Source organism: Megalobrama amblycephala, linkage group LG4, assembly GCF_018812025.1.
Source record: "Megalobrama amblycephala isolate DHTTF-2021 linkage group LG4, ASM1881202v1, whole genome shotgun sequence".
NCBI lineage: Eukaryota > Metazoa > Chordata > Actinopteri > Cypriniformes > Xenocyprididae > Megalobrama > Megalobrama amblycephala.
Genome location: NC_063047.1, coordinates 37,261,472 through 37,278,323, shown reverse-complemented (window position 1 = coordinate 37,278,323; position 16,852 = coordinate 37,261,472).

Sequence of the window (16,852 nt, the reverse complement as noted above, 5' to 3'; positions counted from 1 at the left end):
ACAAGGTAGGTTAAAAAACATATTTCTGTAACATATTTTGGCAGAAATCATGCATTCGCATCTAAATCTGTTCAGTCCAGATGAGCTGCATAAAATTGTCAACATATATCCATCCTCAAAACTCGCTCAAAACTCAACTTACTTATTTTCCCTGAAAGACTGGAAGTTATTTAAATGCCAGGGCTTCTCTTTTCCATACAATGAAAGAGCATATATATATAAGACAAGATTTTTACACACTATTTTTAAGAAATCCTCAATGGCGAAATACACGATTAGAAAAAATATTCCGCAGGTGTATTTGAAATGTTTTAACTAATCATCTTATAATGAATGTCATTCTTTCTGAGTAGCCTATGAATTTTCATATGCAGTAAAAGACAACAATACTCAACACTGTAAAAATTTGCCACAAACTCAACTGACTGACTTCTCTTCTGTATGATTTCAGTCTCTTCAGACCTTACTGTACATGATTTATGAGCTTCTATAACTTTTGACCTCCTAACTGAACTCCTTTCCACAAACTGATCATAGAAATAAAAACAGTATAAATAAAAATGGTAACACTTTACAATAAGGTCTCATTTATTAACATTAATGTATTAACCAGCATCAACTAACAATGAGCAATATATTTGCTACAGTATTTATTAATCTTTGTTTATGTTAATAAAAATAGTCATTCATTGTTAGTTCATGATAGTTCACAGTGCATTAACTAATGTTAGCAAATGAAACCTTACTGTTTGTGCTTAATAAGATTAAGAGAAAACTTATTTATTTTTATGGTAACACTTTACAAGTTGAAACCATAATCGCACCCTCTCAATATTCAAAGTGCAAATAAGACCAAATTTTTCTTTGATACAGAGCTAAGAGATGGTTACAACTACACTGCCCAGCCTAAAATAGCTTTCATATTGAGAGATATTTGCATTCATCAGGGAGCCGCTTTCAAAATGCGGGGTATTGAAATCGCGTTTGAATGCGCGCGCGCGTTTACTTTCACTTTCAGCGATAAATAAATTTATAAATTTATTTTATTTAATAGGGACAGTGTGTGTTAATGAACAAACATTGATAATACATGGATGTAAACACACCGGATTGTAGCCAAAGGCTAATTTCCATCCGTTGTCCCCAGGACTGTAATCACAAGAGCCAATACATAAACAACCAAGTTTCATATACAAAACAAAACAAAAAACAAAAAAAAAAAATTACACAATCACATTATTGCACAAGCTCATGTTGCACGATCCACAATTATTGTACACACTTCACATTGCACATTACTCACTTTACACGATTCACATGATTACACAATCCACTCATTACACACTCCACTAAGTTTCTACACATATACGCACAATCACCACATAATGGTGCGTATCTCTGTAAATATGGAGCGGCGGCGACCGTTATACAACTGAATTAAATGTTTTTTTTATTTAAATACAAAGCAAAACGACAGTGGAGGCGTAATGTAAACGTAGCGGTGGCATATTCTTTCCTAATCATCCTAACACTCTGTCATGGCAACATCACGAGACTACTTTTCGCATCGACGAGAAATCTCGTCACACTTTAGTCTCGCGAGATCTCGTGACACGAGATCTCGTCACACCCCTATATATATATATATATATATATATATATATATATATATATATATATATATATATATATATATATATATATATTAGTTGGTCATAGTTTTCATCAAATTCCTCAATAACGCTTTTGTAATAGGCAGGTAGATTGAGATCCTTTCCAAGTTCAGGCCTTAAGGCACCAGGGCATGACTGGAAGCTACTTTGATATGGCCCTTTACCGCAGTGACTAATGATCAAGCCAGCCCTCACATCTCTGAATATGCTGGGAGAGTGGTGCCATCTCTAATAGGGACTCTCACCATAGAAAGCTGACAAGGGCTATCAGAGCCAGAGTAAGAATTCAGCAAAATCTACAGAGAACTCTAGAAAACAGAATAGCTCCTTTATCCTCCAAACTCAGATTAGAGCATGCTCAACAGCAATGCCATAAAAACCATGGCTTTCAAAAGAACCTTAGTTATTGAATCCTCTGCTCAGATCCAGAATGGAACTGTAAATGACAGGAAAATATCTTAACTAGCTCTCCTCCTTTTGACTCGTTGATTTGACACATCCCACTCTAAGATCTTCAGATATGAAGGATCTAAGGCTCTGAATTTCTTAAGTGCAGTGTGTGTGTGTGTGTGTGTGTGTGTGTGTGTGTGTGTGTGTGTGTGTGTGTGTGTTTGTACCTGGTATTCCCTATGTTATGTTGACCAAATGTCTCCACAAGGATAGTAAAACCAGTAAATTTTACCTAGTGGGGACATTTTTGGTCCCAGTGAGGAAATCAGCATATAAATCATACTAAATAAAGTGTTTTGAAAATCAAAAAATGAAGAAAGTATTCTGTGATGGGATTAGTGTAGGGGGATAGAATATACAGTTTGTGCAAAAATCATTGCTATTGTGGAATACCCCCATAAAACATGGAAGTGTGTGTACACTGCCTTTCAGACATTTGTTTATGTTTTTAGAAACATAAACATGATCACCGATGCTGCGTTTATTTTTTATTCTATTTTAATATATTTTAAAATTTAACTCATTCCTGTGATGGTAAAGCAGAATTTTCAGCATCATACTCTCTACAGTCTTCAGTGTCACATTAACTCCAGAAATCATTCTAATATGCTGATTTGCTGCTCAAGAAACATTCCCTATTATTATCAAACAGTTGAAAACAGTTGCTTAATATTTTTGTGGAAACCACAATACTTTTTTTAAGGATTCTTTGATGAACAGCTTTTATTTGAAAAAAAGTAATTTTTTTAAACATAAATCTTAAAAATGCTATATATTTTAATTAAATATTACTTTTCCACTTACATTGTTTTGGTATGTTTTACTATAGTTGTATAATCGTGTCTAAACGATAATGTTTAGCCTTAATTTGTGAACTCTTTAAGTGCCAGAATAACTATTGCTATCTTCACAAGTTAGAGATGACAAATTGTCTCCAGTTAAAGTCTTCAAGGTCGTAAGACACCGTTAAGAACATTTGTTGAATTTGTTTCTGGCCAGACAAACTCAGACTAAGCTTTGACAAAGACACAAATATATATTCTATAAACTCTGCTTGTTACTTATCATCACTTCGTCTCCTGCCTTCTGCTCTTCCCCCGCATTTGCCTCTTGGCTGGTAGAAGAGTTAACATGACAACCAAGTAGACTAATCAACACAAAATCTGATATTTCCTGATGGAGAGAAAGATTTAGTACCAAAATAAACTGGATCTACACTGGATATAATCTAGACTGAACCTAATCTTACACACCAGACCCGTTCAGTGCACTTTGACACAGATGTTACCTGCAAGTCAAAGGTAAATCTAAATGAGGCCTTCAGTGCCCTGTCACTGATTTAGGAATGAGCAAAATGAAAGCAGAAGAAAAGAACCAGAGACCAGAAGCAAACTCTTTTCTCTGCAGGTATCACTTCTTGCCTTGCGGCACACTGCGGGGGCTAAAATGTTCTGCCCAACTGTAAACGGCATCTGTACTGCGGATTAGCTGCCCGCGCTGTAGCCGTGGGCAACCTCAGAGATTCACGTGTGGCCGCGTTCACACGCGTGTTTTCCCCCCACACATAGCCCAGAAGGGAGTCGCAGTGGATGATCGACTCAGACACACTCTTGGGGAGAGGAGATGTCCTTCAAATGTGGATGCGGTCAGCAGAATCCAGTCCCACTGAATGATTTTTCATAGCTTTGTTCCTATGGAAACTTACAGTCATGCTCTCCAAAAAGGCATGTGAACAACTGAACCGACTTTCTTTTTATTAAAGTACAAATACACTGAAAGAGTTTTCACTTTTCTCCTAACTGATACCGATATATTGAATTACCAGTGTTACAATCCCAGATGTGAGGTCTGAGATACAGAAATTCAATATTTTTGCCACCCTTAATTAGCTTCAAATGACAGACACTGCATCCTCACTGCTCTCTCTCTCTCTCTCTCTCTCTCTCTCTCACACACACACACACACACACACACACACACACACACACACACACACACACACACACACACACACACACACACACACACACGTATACGCTCATAAATACTGTGATTCCCCACCGAGTGCCTGAGGAGATGAAAGCCATTGCAGCTGCACCCACCTCAGTGTTCTGCAGTGCCTCTCAGGAGGGGCTCCCAGCGTGACACAAAGCAATAGCACAACCCACACACACACAATTACACACAGATTCACCTCACAAACATCATGTAGATAACCCCTCAGGACATCTAAACAAATAAATATCTCACAGGTCACCAATTAAATGTATAGCTATCTTTAGAACTAAATGAATTCAACACACAAAGTAACACAAAAGTTTTAGATCTTTTAGGGCACCCAAGACACCATCATTTATTTTTATGCTTGTAAACAGGGACTGTTAAATTTGCAATGACATAGCGACAGATCTTTTTTTCAATGTACACCTGTGTTTATCAGTTGAACAGATGATAAAAAAATATAGGGCGGAGATTTGGTTCTATGCATCGGTTGTTAATTGACTTGTGAATGTTGCACTCAAAAGTGGAGGCAGATAAACACAAGCTTGCAGGGGCTGCGTTTTAATGGACTAAATGATTGGAAAAGTCCTGCATAAGTCGTTAGAACGATGTCTAATTTCTACCGGAAGATCCAATGATATTTTGATTAAAAATATGAGGTAAATTTTTAAAAAAAAAATAAAAAAATGAAACATATATATGGATGAATAGTTCACAATACGATTTATGACATGTATTTAGAACATAGATCGGGTGGATCTTAAATGTTAAAATATATCACCACTGAATGGCCACTTGAGGGTTTTTAAAATATTATCGGTGATGTGCCATCACAGAGACCATATATATGTAAACAGCAACGTTAAGCCTTGCAGCTCTAGATTGTGTTGCTCTTTAAATCACTGTTACTAAATTATGTTTTATTAACAAAGTTCGAGAGGAGCATGTGCAAATGATCTATCCAATCAACTTGTCATCAGCAATTACCGCATCTATCCTATCAGCATGAGAGGAAGCCTATATTCCTCGACTCTCGACTGTATCCCTCCACCACCCCGACTCCTCACTCTTGGCTTGTTCCTACCACAGCCAGGAGTACTCTGGGTTCGGGTCAAGTACCGAGCTTGGATCCCTCTCCTCGGACAGCACGCCAAAAATGCATACCATTTATTGTTTTTGCTGATGTTTCTTTTTTTCCCCCTCTATTTATCCCATTGGACAGACTTTGAATCTGGGAATAACATTAAAACTTTTGTCTGGACAACTCTGTGCCCTTCAATACTTTGGCTCCGTTAATTCTTCTGAACAATCCCTTTAAGGATTGTACCAGCGGGGCCAACAGTGAACGCCCCGGTAATGGTGTGGGAACCTTGGCCGTCTGGATGAATATTTACTCTGTCATCATGGCAGGGTGATGCAGATAAATCTGCCTCCTTTAGCTGCCCATGCTAAAGATGGAATGGAAAATGGGAAGGGGAGAAGTACGTGAGTGAGAAAATGGCTGACAGTGAAGGAATCAATTACTGGACAGAGACAGCTGTGATGCAACTGTGAACTCAGGCAGATGAGCAAAACAAATGCAGAACAGTATGAATTTATACAGGGCAGGCACACATATACATGCTTATTTTTCAAATAAGAATTCTTGTTTACCTAAAATGTGACACAAACAACCAACATATTGAGTGCTGAACTGTTTAATTAAGAGAAAAACAAATACATAACCACTAATCATTATTTAGCTGTTTTGTTTTGCCTTGGATTGATGGAAGTTTAATATTCACTTTGAGTATGTATGTTGTAAATTGCGTTGCTATTGAAGGCGAAGATATCTTTGATAGACAATCTTTGATATCTTTGATATCTTTTAATCATATATATTTATTCTTTTATTTATCCGACCAGACAGGTTCACATTTTCTTCTATTGTTCCAGATGTTTCCTGTAGTTTAATGTGTGTGCCACTGTCCCCTCATTATTGGTTGTTCAGAACACACATGGTTCAATACTAGCCAACCATGCAGCAATGACATCACCACTACAGTGATCTCATCTTGCTTCTCCAGCAGTTTTACCCTACTTTCCCATCAGGCCATGCTTTTTCTTCCTTCCTGCTTTTTTTCTCTCCATCTTTCATACACATACACAGTCAAAAAGACACCCATCCTCAATGCACTGATTACAGACCCTGTGCACTGAAGGCCTTTTAAGGGGCAGCAAGCTGGAAAATAACCACATGCTGTCCTGGGCAACTCCACCACTCCCAGTTACGCAGTTTCCCAGGGAGCCATTCAAGAACTTAAGCAGCAAGACAGGCTCACACCCCATGCCTGTCATCCACCCAGCACTAACCCTCACTGGGTCAAACACTAGAAGAGCCTCTCTTTGAGGGACAATAGGGAACATGGGAAAAATTACTGATGACTATCTGGCATGAAGCAGAGCAGTGACCTAGCGAATCAGAGAAGCGTCCCAGGAGACCTCCCTCTGAGGTGGTCAGCTGAGACTGGCTAAACCAAGGTTAAATATTTATTAAAACATATTCATATTCTTAATGAGGGGCTACTATTCCAGAATCAATCGGGCTTATTAGATTAAGTGTTGATTACAAACAAACTGTGCTTTGTACACTTATTTCACAAAGTTCATTAAACACATTTCCTGTGTTGAGGCCAATCACCATCTTATATATCCAAGCCAGCTTTTACGATGATCATGAATTGAACTGTTTTCCCCTGTAAACTGTCCTTGTCATTTAACCTTTGACCCATAGGATGTCAACCATTCTACTTGCCCTGCCCTCCAAAGGAACCTGAGTCAATAGATACGCTGGTAAAATGGCTGATTTTGGGTGGAAAGGGAGGGGCATTGAGAATGAGGGGCTTGACCAGTTCATCATCAACCACTTCAGTGGTCACTACCAATATGACCTTTAGCCAGAGGTCTTGTCAATGTCACAGACTCCCTTTGGGAAGGACATGACCCACCATATGGGTGAACTTGGACAGAAGTAGAGAATGTCACAGAGGAAAACCAATGATCAACTCTGATAATTGATATTGATACTCTAACGATACCAATCATTATTCTATAGTTCCTAAAGAATGTTAAAACTAAATACAAAAACACACCAACCCACCCACCCCAATGTACTCCCAGACTGATATTGTACACCACAGTTCCAGGTTTACGATATCCTAACTCTTGAATTTTTTTAATTTTTGGAAAAATAAAAAATTTCAACAGCAAAGCCGATGAAAGAGATTTTCAATCTCTAGTGTCCTCACTCTCCCAAGTGGTGTGATTCAGTGACCATCTCATTAGTCAGACATCCCTAGCATGTGGCCACCAGGGTCATGTTGTAAGAACATACACAATTTGTTTGTGGTCAGCTCTCAGAGCAGACAATAGGCCATGTGTTTCTTCAAACCCCATGAGGGCCTTCTATCTAAGAGCTTGTTTGAGCTTGAACACAGGCCTGGTCAAAAATGGGAAGGGTCACAGCCCTTAACATCCAAACCTATGACCTTTTCCCAAAGGACCTGCCCCAGTGTCCAAAGAACAAGGTCATTTGAAGTTGATTGAAACATAGGATATAAACAACAAGCATAGAATGATGGCATTTCGTTATCATATAAGGTATTCAAATATGGATTCTTTTTTTTTTTTTTCTTCAATTTACACCAGTTTGGCAATGGCATAAAATTATGCAAAGCTTTTTGAGATAGTTTAGATCATTCTCAGGAAGGGCAAGCAATCCTCAAGGTGAGGTACACAATGCATGCAGAGGATAAAGCAGGTTAATTAGACATTTGACTTTATTAGAATGCATCTTATTAATGATGACCTAATAAACAAAGTCGGTATACCCCAAAACTCATAAAAGATATTCTGCCCGGCCCAAGGATAACGGTAAGACCTGTGTGTTGTTAGTCTTGTGAAGGTGGGTCACATTCATTTCTGGGCTAATGGCTGATGCGGAACTTATGATGTGTGATATTAAAATGAATTGTGGACTATTAAATTATGGTGTGGAACGGTCACAAACATTGTAGAGAGAGACCTGAATTGTAGCTGTGTGTTGGGGAAAGGACCATCTCAAAGTATAACATGTTAAAATAGCCTTTGTTCCAGACATGGCACACTCGATCGGCCCTCCAGGTCTACTCCAATATAACAATATTCTCAGTAAGACTGATGGACTTTTGCCCCGACCCAAGATTTTGGGCCTCTCTGAATAAGTAGAGCTGCAGGAGCAGTTGACGCTGGCGCCTGGGCCTCTGAATAATCCCGTGCATATCCCCACAGTTTCTTTTCACACTATACCCCAGCTCTTCCCCCTTCCCTGGATTCCTCCCACTGTCCTCCCAACCCTGACTGTGCACCGGCAGGTAAGGACTCCGATCAGCCCGCCACTCACACTCCAGGGTGACGGATTAGAACACGTCCACCCGCCGCCCGCTTTCATCCTTTGCCAGTGCTCGGGTAGGGGGCTCGTCCGGAATAGGAGCGCTTTCTCCTCTGGCCCCTCCCCCCTTCTCGCCTTACCTCGAGGAGGTGGCTTGGGGTGTGGGGCAGGAGACGAACCAAGTGGCATGAAAAGGAGGGTAATGGGGGAGGGGCACCGAGAAAAGCTGGGGAGAAAAAGAACGAACATTGTCCTTTTCAAATGGATGGGAAACGATTCAGTGGGATTTGCTGGCAATTATACGGTGCAGGGCTAATCAATTCAGACTATTCTGGCCGTGGAGTGGACTGATCCGATAGAACAAAAGGTCGGTCAGCAGGAGAGGTACCTGAGAAATGGGTCCGCTCGGTGTAAGTAGCATGGGGCAACACCTCCCCCTCCTGAACAGCACCAGAGCATATGGACTGGCTATGAACTTATTAGCTAGCGGATTAAGGGGTAAAAGCAAGGGCTCAGGGGGGACACCACAAGTCCCTTTCACTTCGGCACTCAGGGGTCTTACTACTAATAAGAAGATGATGATACCATTAAAAAGACCTAAAAAATATTCTTGGTGAAAGCACACACATACTTCAAGAGGTGTGGTACTTTATCATGTGCCATCCGTGCTCAACACGCAACCCACAAAAACCTTATCTCACTAATAAGAGGGATCAGATTGCCCAGTATATTCATGAGCAGATTCCTCACACAAGGAGCTTCTACTTGGGACTTTGATGTGATGAGGCGGGTGACAGGTGATCCTTGGCCCTTTCATGCTTGTCAGCAAGGCTCCATGCCCTCAACAACCTCTCATCACCTACAGACAGTCAGCAACCTGCTTCAATGGGCTTGAGGGACCTGAAGAGGCTCAATCTGGTGCCTACACAAGATGAGGCTCTACCTGGTTACTCTTGGTTCCAGCACAGGGTCAGTATTGTCATCATCTCAGCATGAAGGGGATAAACTATCAGTCCTTTGATAATTCTTACCAGAAACTAAGGACTTTGTAGTGTATATGGAACTGGAACCACCTGGTGCTGAAGACCAAGCCATGGAGAATGGACATAAAAGACCAAAAAGACACCAACATAGAGGGCATCTGGAGGTGGACAAAGCTATGACACTCCACTTTATTGTCTTTTTTCATCTTTTTATGTTCTGTGTGACTCTGTCTACAGTGTGTTTTGTCTTCACTCTAATGTCACTTTCTCTCCACCCATCTTTAAATGAATATAGCAAGCAAGAGGATCTTGAGCCTTATAGTGGGGATCCATACATTGTGTTGATGTTTGTTTTTCACTTCACTTGTACCCCCACCTTTTTTTTTTTTTTTTACCATAGAGGTCAACTTCCCTAAAGAGGAGCTGAGAGGTTGCTCTTTAATGAGGAGGGATCTCAATTGGGCTCTGAATGCCTCAGACATTCTGATCTCCTTGTCACATGATTCTAGGGTTATCAACTTCAGAGGCCCGCATCTTCACTGGCAGCTCTCTAAACTTCAAGGGGAATCATAGAGTATACCTCTCTCACTCGTAAACATAAAGACAATGAGGTTTCTCCACTTCCCTTCCCACATAAATGCAGGATGAAAACAGATGATGGTCTTGCTGTCTCAAATTGAAATAAAAGACCTCTGTATGTTCAGTGATGTCATTTCAGTGCAATTGCTCATGAGTTCCTGCACATGTTTTACCTTTGCAGTCTTTCTATGGAATGACTTCAAAGGACTTTCTTTGATAAAAGAGCCATTGGCAGCACAGAGACTCTATTGACTGGTGAACTCATGAACTAACTGTTAATAGCAAAGCCCACTACAGCATGTTATTATAAAGAAGACAGGCTCTGGTTCAGCTTTTGTGACTAAACCTTTGACATACAGTCAATGCATCTATAATGCTTAATGACTGAAAAAGATGCTCATATGGCACAGAGCCACATCCTTTCTAGTCTGGCTCTGTTAACTTAACTAAATCAAGTTAGATTCTATCCTCTGTCTACAAGTCTTTCAGCTCAACCCATCAGTAATGACACAGACATACTCTATTTAGCCTATCAAAACCACTGCAGCCATCTCGAGTGCTAATGTACAGTGACCCGTGTCCGGTAAGGTCACGGATGTTTGGGTAAGTGAACGTGTTCTGATGCGGAGGGTTTGGGGGCTACTGTAAGAAAAACGTTGTTGACTCCCCAACACGCTCACACCGTGACGGACAAACGGAGAACCTCTGCCTTCCCCCACTTCTTCTTCCTGGTGCTGTCAGCCTGGGTCAGTCGGCTGTCAATGTGGCTATGTTTGTGTGAAGTGCCGTGGCATCACGCCTGCCTGTCAGTGTGTGATATCATGCCTGGAGGTGACCACAGGGTTGTGGGTGTGCCAACCTCACCCCTCACCCCTCTGGTAGCAACTGACATTGCCCATCCATTCTTCTCCATGGGTTTGTCAATCAGATCATCAGTATAAAAAAAGGTAAATTACACAGAGCTGCTGTCTATAACTAAATTATTATGCTGTAAAATCTCAGAGAAGTGCACATGATGGTGTGAATAATACTGCATTGTATCGTTTTCTTTACTACAGGTTATTAAAAGGATGGTTAACACAAATATTGACAATTCTATCATGTACTCACCCTCATGTTGTTCCAAACCTGTATTTTTTGCTTGTAAAGCATGAGGAGCAGTTAAAGATGAAATACTGCTCTTTGCAATACTATGAAAGTGGAGGGGACCAGGGGCTGTCTGCACCATATTTGAATATAAATGAAATATTTAAATATGCAAATGAGATTTGAGAGCTAGAGAGGGAAAGAAGAATTTAATAGAATAATGACTAAAATTTTGGTCTCCAACACACAAAGCTATTGTATGTATGACCTTACGAGACTTATTGTGAATGTTGTTAACACTGGAACAGCATGAGGGTGAGTAAATGAATTTTCACTTTTAGGTGCACTATTCCTTTAAAATAAATTTGCTTGTTAGTCTTCGTAAAATGTATTTTACCAGAATTAAGATTAAGGAGAAAAATGACTCCTGAAATTACAAATTCTTTGCTATTGTAGGCTAGATTATTGGTTATTAATAAACTTCATCATTGAATAGAGCTTGAGTTTACCAATTTTAATTTTATTGAATGTTTCCACTGCTTCAGATTAACAGTCCCCCAAATAAGCAATTAAGCATTAAACTATAAATGTTGATTTCATGTTAAGAAACTTAGTAAAAATAAATGGATTACAATAAACATAAAATGACTTTTTTTTTTTTTCAAATCCAATAAATTATTGAATACTGTATAAATAAATGCATTGCTGCTTTTTTCGTTTTTATTTTCACACTAGTCACTGAGGTTATATCATGTAATTTGCCATCCACACACAATCTTATCTAAACATTTATTAGAAGAATAGCTTGCACTCATTTACTAAAACCCTTAAGATGCCCAGGTGTTTTTTTTATTTTTTTTTTATTGGGGTACACAATGTTAAATCTGCCACCAAGCATACAGTATAATAAAAATACTATACTGATATAAAGATGTGAAAAGAGTATGACAGAGTGCTGATCAAAGCTTTAGTGTGTATGTGTATAATTGTCATGGATGCAGGATGTCACTCCTGAAGAACAGAGGCATGGCATCTACATATTACGATGCTATACGACATACACTCTTTTACACTCAGTCAATTATGGGTTCCCATGTCACTCACCAACACCAAACACTGCATGGAGGATGAGGCCAAAAAAAAAAAAAAAAAAAATCTTATTTGAAGTTTTACTCATTTGAATGACAAAAAGGAGGCCTGGTAACACACTGATAATAGAATCAATTTGCACACATTTATAGGCACCAGAAATTAAAAGTGACAGAAAATGAAAGTCTCCAAAACAAATAAAACCGCTATTCTTGACAAATCACAAATTCAAAAAGTCTGATGACAAACAACGTGAACATTTCTGTAATTTTACTATGTGCTTTTTTGTGCTGTTTAATGCAACAAATAAGAAATAAGAAAGCATAAGCTAAATGGAATTCTGCAAACATACAGAGAAAGACAGAAACTAATATAAAAAGAGTCCAGTTTTATCTTTGAAATCTCAGAATTAATCAGCAAGTAAACTAATACATTAAAGCATATAAAAGACATCTTTTTCTTTCTGCCCCTCTCTCTCTCTCTGTCACATGCTCACTATACACATGAAACAAAAGCTAATTGAAGCGTACTGTTAAAAGGGTTTGAAATTTTAAGAGGGGCTCATACAGCTTTTGTTGATTTAGGTTTTGCACCATCTATCAATGGGTTCATAGGAAGAGGTTTAATCAGGTAGGAAACCCGAACAGAAAGAGGTGGGACGGGGCATTGTGTTGGTGTGAAAGCAGAACCAAAAAGGGGCGTCTTTTCACGTTTCTTTACTTTCACCTGCTGGGATCCATTTGGTCTCTTTCAAGAAGAAAAAAGGGGCGAATGCAATGAATAAAGAAAGACAGACGAGTAGCCCATAAAGGCCAATAGCTTAATCAACAGCCACTTGTAATCACCATAGTACTAAACTCCACTGTTAGCTTACAAGTTATGCTCCTTCCTCGCTCATGTAGTTAGAAGCACATAATCAAGCCAGAGAAAGCGAAATAAACTCTTAGTGTTGCTTTCTTAAGTATGTAGTGTTCAGGATGTTGCAAAGCATGAGGATTTTAGAAATGCCATAAAATCACATCTGGGCAATTTTTAAGGTGCAGTTACCAAGTCAAACAATAAGGTCTTTGCGCCATCTTGAGGTGGAAGTGGGCACCATCAGCAGTCTTTTTATCCTTAAAATTAAAAATATTTAAAAGGTATTATGAAATATAAAGGTTATATTTTTCTTGTTTTATCCTACTTATTTAGATTTGTACTGCCATAGCCTATTATTTTTAAATAACTATAACTACATTAACAGACAACTTGAGTGAAAAAATAGAATAAGGACTGTGAAACAAATTCAGATTTCCAAGGCAAACAACAGCACTGTTTTATGAGATTATGAATATTGTACCGTTAGTTGTTCAGTATAGTCTATTAGAAATTATTTTTGACTTTACTACCACAAGGGGGCCATTTGCAATTTGAATATAGTATAGACTAATTAAAGTCAAACACACACATACACACACACACTTTTCATGTTTTATGGGAAAATTCCATAGACATAATGATTTTTCTATTGTACAAACTGTATATTCTGTCCCCTAACCCCACCCCTAAACACAACCTTCACAGAAAATGTTCTGCATGTTTTTCCAAATAAATAAATAAATAATTAAAACATCTTATTATGATTTATAACCTGTTTTCGTCATGGGGACCAAAAATGTCCTCACAAAGACAAGGATTTCGGTTATTGCCATCTTTGTGGGGACTTTTTGTCCCTATAATGTAGGGTATACCTGAAACACACACACACACACACACACATACAAATATGATTATGAAATAGTACAATGAAAACTACATTTAAATTATAAAACAAGCTTGATTCATAATTTAAAATATGTAAATCATATGGAATTGTTTTGGGGGTAAAACTTTTCAGATGCATGCTTTTGTTATTTTGTAATTAAAATTAAATACTTAAAAAAAAATATACATGTTATGTTTTGTTTTGACATGAGTACATCTATAATGCCAAACCACGCTGTTGAACTGGAGTTTGTAAAATGCCATCATTGTTTTCCAAACCAGAACATTCCAACAACCTAAAAATCACGTAGTCATGTCAATAAATTTATTTCTTTTACAAACCAAATTTCCCCCCAATACCTTAACATTAAAAGAATTTACCATACAATATTGCTTTTGTGTCAGTAAACCCTTCTTACCCTATGATGAAAACACTGTCATTTCATACGGTCTGTTTGGAGACACTTTCAACACTCTCAAGACTATCAGGAAAATATGATTTTCACATGTCAAAGCAACACGTAAATAACACATTTAATACTCGGTATACCCAAACACAAGAAAGCCATTTCAAAACATTCCACGGACAACATACAGACACACTCTCGCAACAAACACACACATACGGCAGGGTCAGAAACCCAGAACATTGTGAAGACAGGTCATACATTACTCAGCCAGGTTTGTACATGCATCTATACCTTGAGAGCGCACTGGCTATTTGGAGAGCTACGGACATGGCACTTTGATAAAAGGGTCATTCTGCAGGCTTTGCGGGGGCTGTGTACTGTGAAGGATTGGATTTTCACATGAATGCTCACACTCTCAGGCTGCCCGTCCTCTTCCTCGTCCACACAGAGATAGCCTTTGAATGGCAGATCTCAATTTCTGATTGCTGTCTGATTATCTATTCACCTCCAGCTATATTGACAGGGCACACTGCTATTGAGAAGTGTGTCAGAATGAAAGTGGCCAGAATTTAGATTCGGGGGTACGAGGAGTGTCCACTTAGCCTATATTTCCTCAGTCAATGCGGTATAGTGAGGACAAATATTTGAACTCTTAAAATGCTTAGTAATGCTCCATAATAATTAACACTTAAATGGATATAGTTCATCCACAAATTAAATTGCAAATTAAATTGCACAAAACAAAAAAAATGTTTTCCACAGAGGAAAGAAAGTCATACAGGTTTAAAATGACATGAATTTCATAAACAGAATTTCCATTTTTGGGTGAGCATTTTTTCCTCACTACTGTACTAAATTATTTAATTACATTCTCCCTCAAACTAAAGGTTTGTGTACCTAAAAAACAACAATAATGAATTCATCAATGGACGAATTGTGTTTTTGCGACTATTTAAACTAGTTTAACCAGTTTTGAAACTAAAGTCGGTGGTATTGTACAGCTCGAGATGCCCTGAATACAACTGGCAAATAGGATGCAATATTAAGCTGAGGAATCTAGACAGAGCCCAATTAGAGAGAGATGGTTAGGATGGGACCTGCGGTGTGTGTGGAGCTGATGGGGGAAGGGTGCCCGATGCCAACCTGAGACAGTTTGATCTCCACACTTGGATTCACAGGCATACATTACTCCGCTGGCAGACAAGGCAGACTAATATGCTTCCACACACACATAAACACACACAATTGGTCACTGCAAGAAACATGATCTGGGTGGCAACACAGTGAACACTATGACGCCATTCTGTCTAACGCAATCGCCTTTTTCGCAACGAGGACCACAAGCCAATAGCATCCTCCAAAACGTGCAATGAGAGTATGTCGCGTTTCTCTCAAATACATTTTTCAGTCATTTCAAAATAGTTTGGTTTGTCAATGTAATACTTCCAATGGTATGTGTGACATAAATCGCCAATGGTTTTTCAACCTGAAATTGTAAGTAAGCTATGAATACATTACATCTCTTGATCATGGCACAGTGCCAGCCAGTCTGCAAGCAGAATAGAGATTTGATGAGGTCATGTGATTTAGTAGCTGTTTGCTTCATGGAGAGAGCTGCACTTGTCCATATTGTAGCAGCTAATATCACAACAGCCCTCCGCTGGTGTCCATGGCAACGGGCGACAGAAAATGAAAGGAGGAAATTAAATCATGCTGTCATGGGGGTGCATGCATTAATTTTGCATAAAGAGTGGATGATATGTGAAAGCCTGGGCTTGCCTTTGTTCAGTGCTAGTGTCTGGTACACATCCAAATATATGACCGAGCCGAAACCAAAAACTTGGGTTTAAATGCAGTTAAAAAAAAAACTATAAATACTAAATATTAATCATTCTCAACATAAATTTGACTGTTGGGAAATTTATTCTTTCACTTTGGAGGTGGAATTTGATTTTGCTGTTCTTGCATATTAATGGTTACTGGATAAATTTTTTTTCCCTTTTTGGCGAAGGCGAAAAAATAAATAACTTTTGGATTTTGTGCCAATATTTAGCCTAATTAATGGACAATATTTGAATATTCTAAGTAAATTAATATTAAAATAAATAAATAAAATAATTGGTTTTAAATGTATCACATTATAATGTACAGTAAAAAATAGACATTATATATTGACAAAAATAATAGTGTATCACCTTAGCCATAATCTTCTAAATATAAAAATACTGATACTTAATTTCGTGCCAATATTTAGCCTAATTAATGGACAATATTTGAATATTCTTTACTATTTTGTCTAAGAAAATCAAAATTAAAATAATTAAATAAAATAATTGGTTTTAAATGTATCAAATTATAATGTACAGTAAAAATAGAAATTATATATTAACAAAAATAATAGTGTTTCACCTTAGCCATCATCTTCTAAAT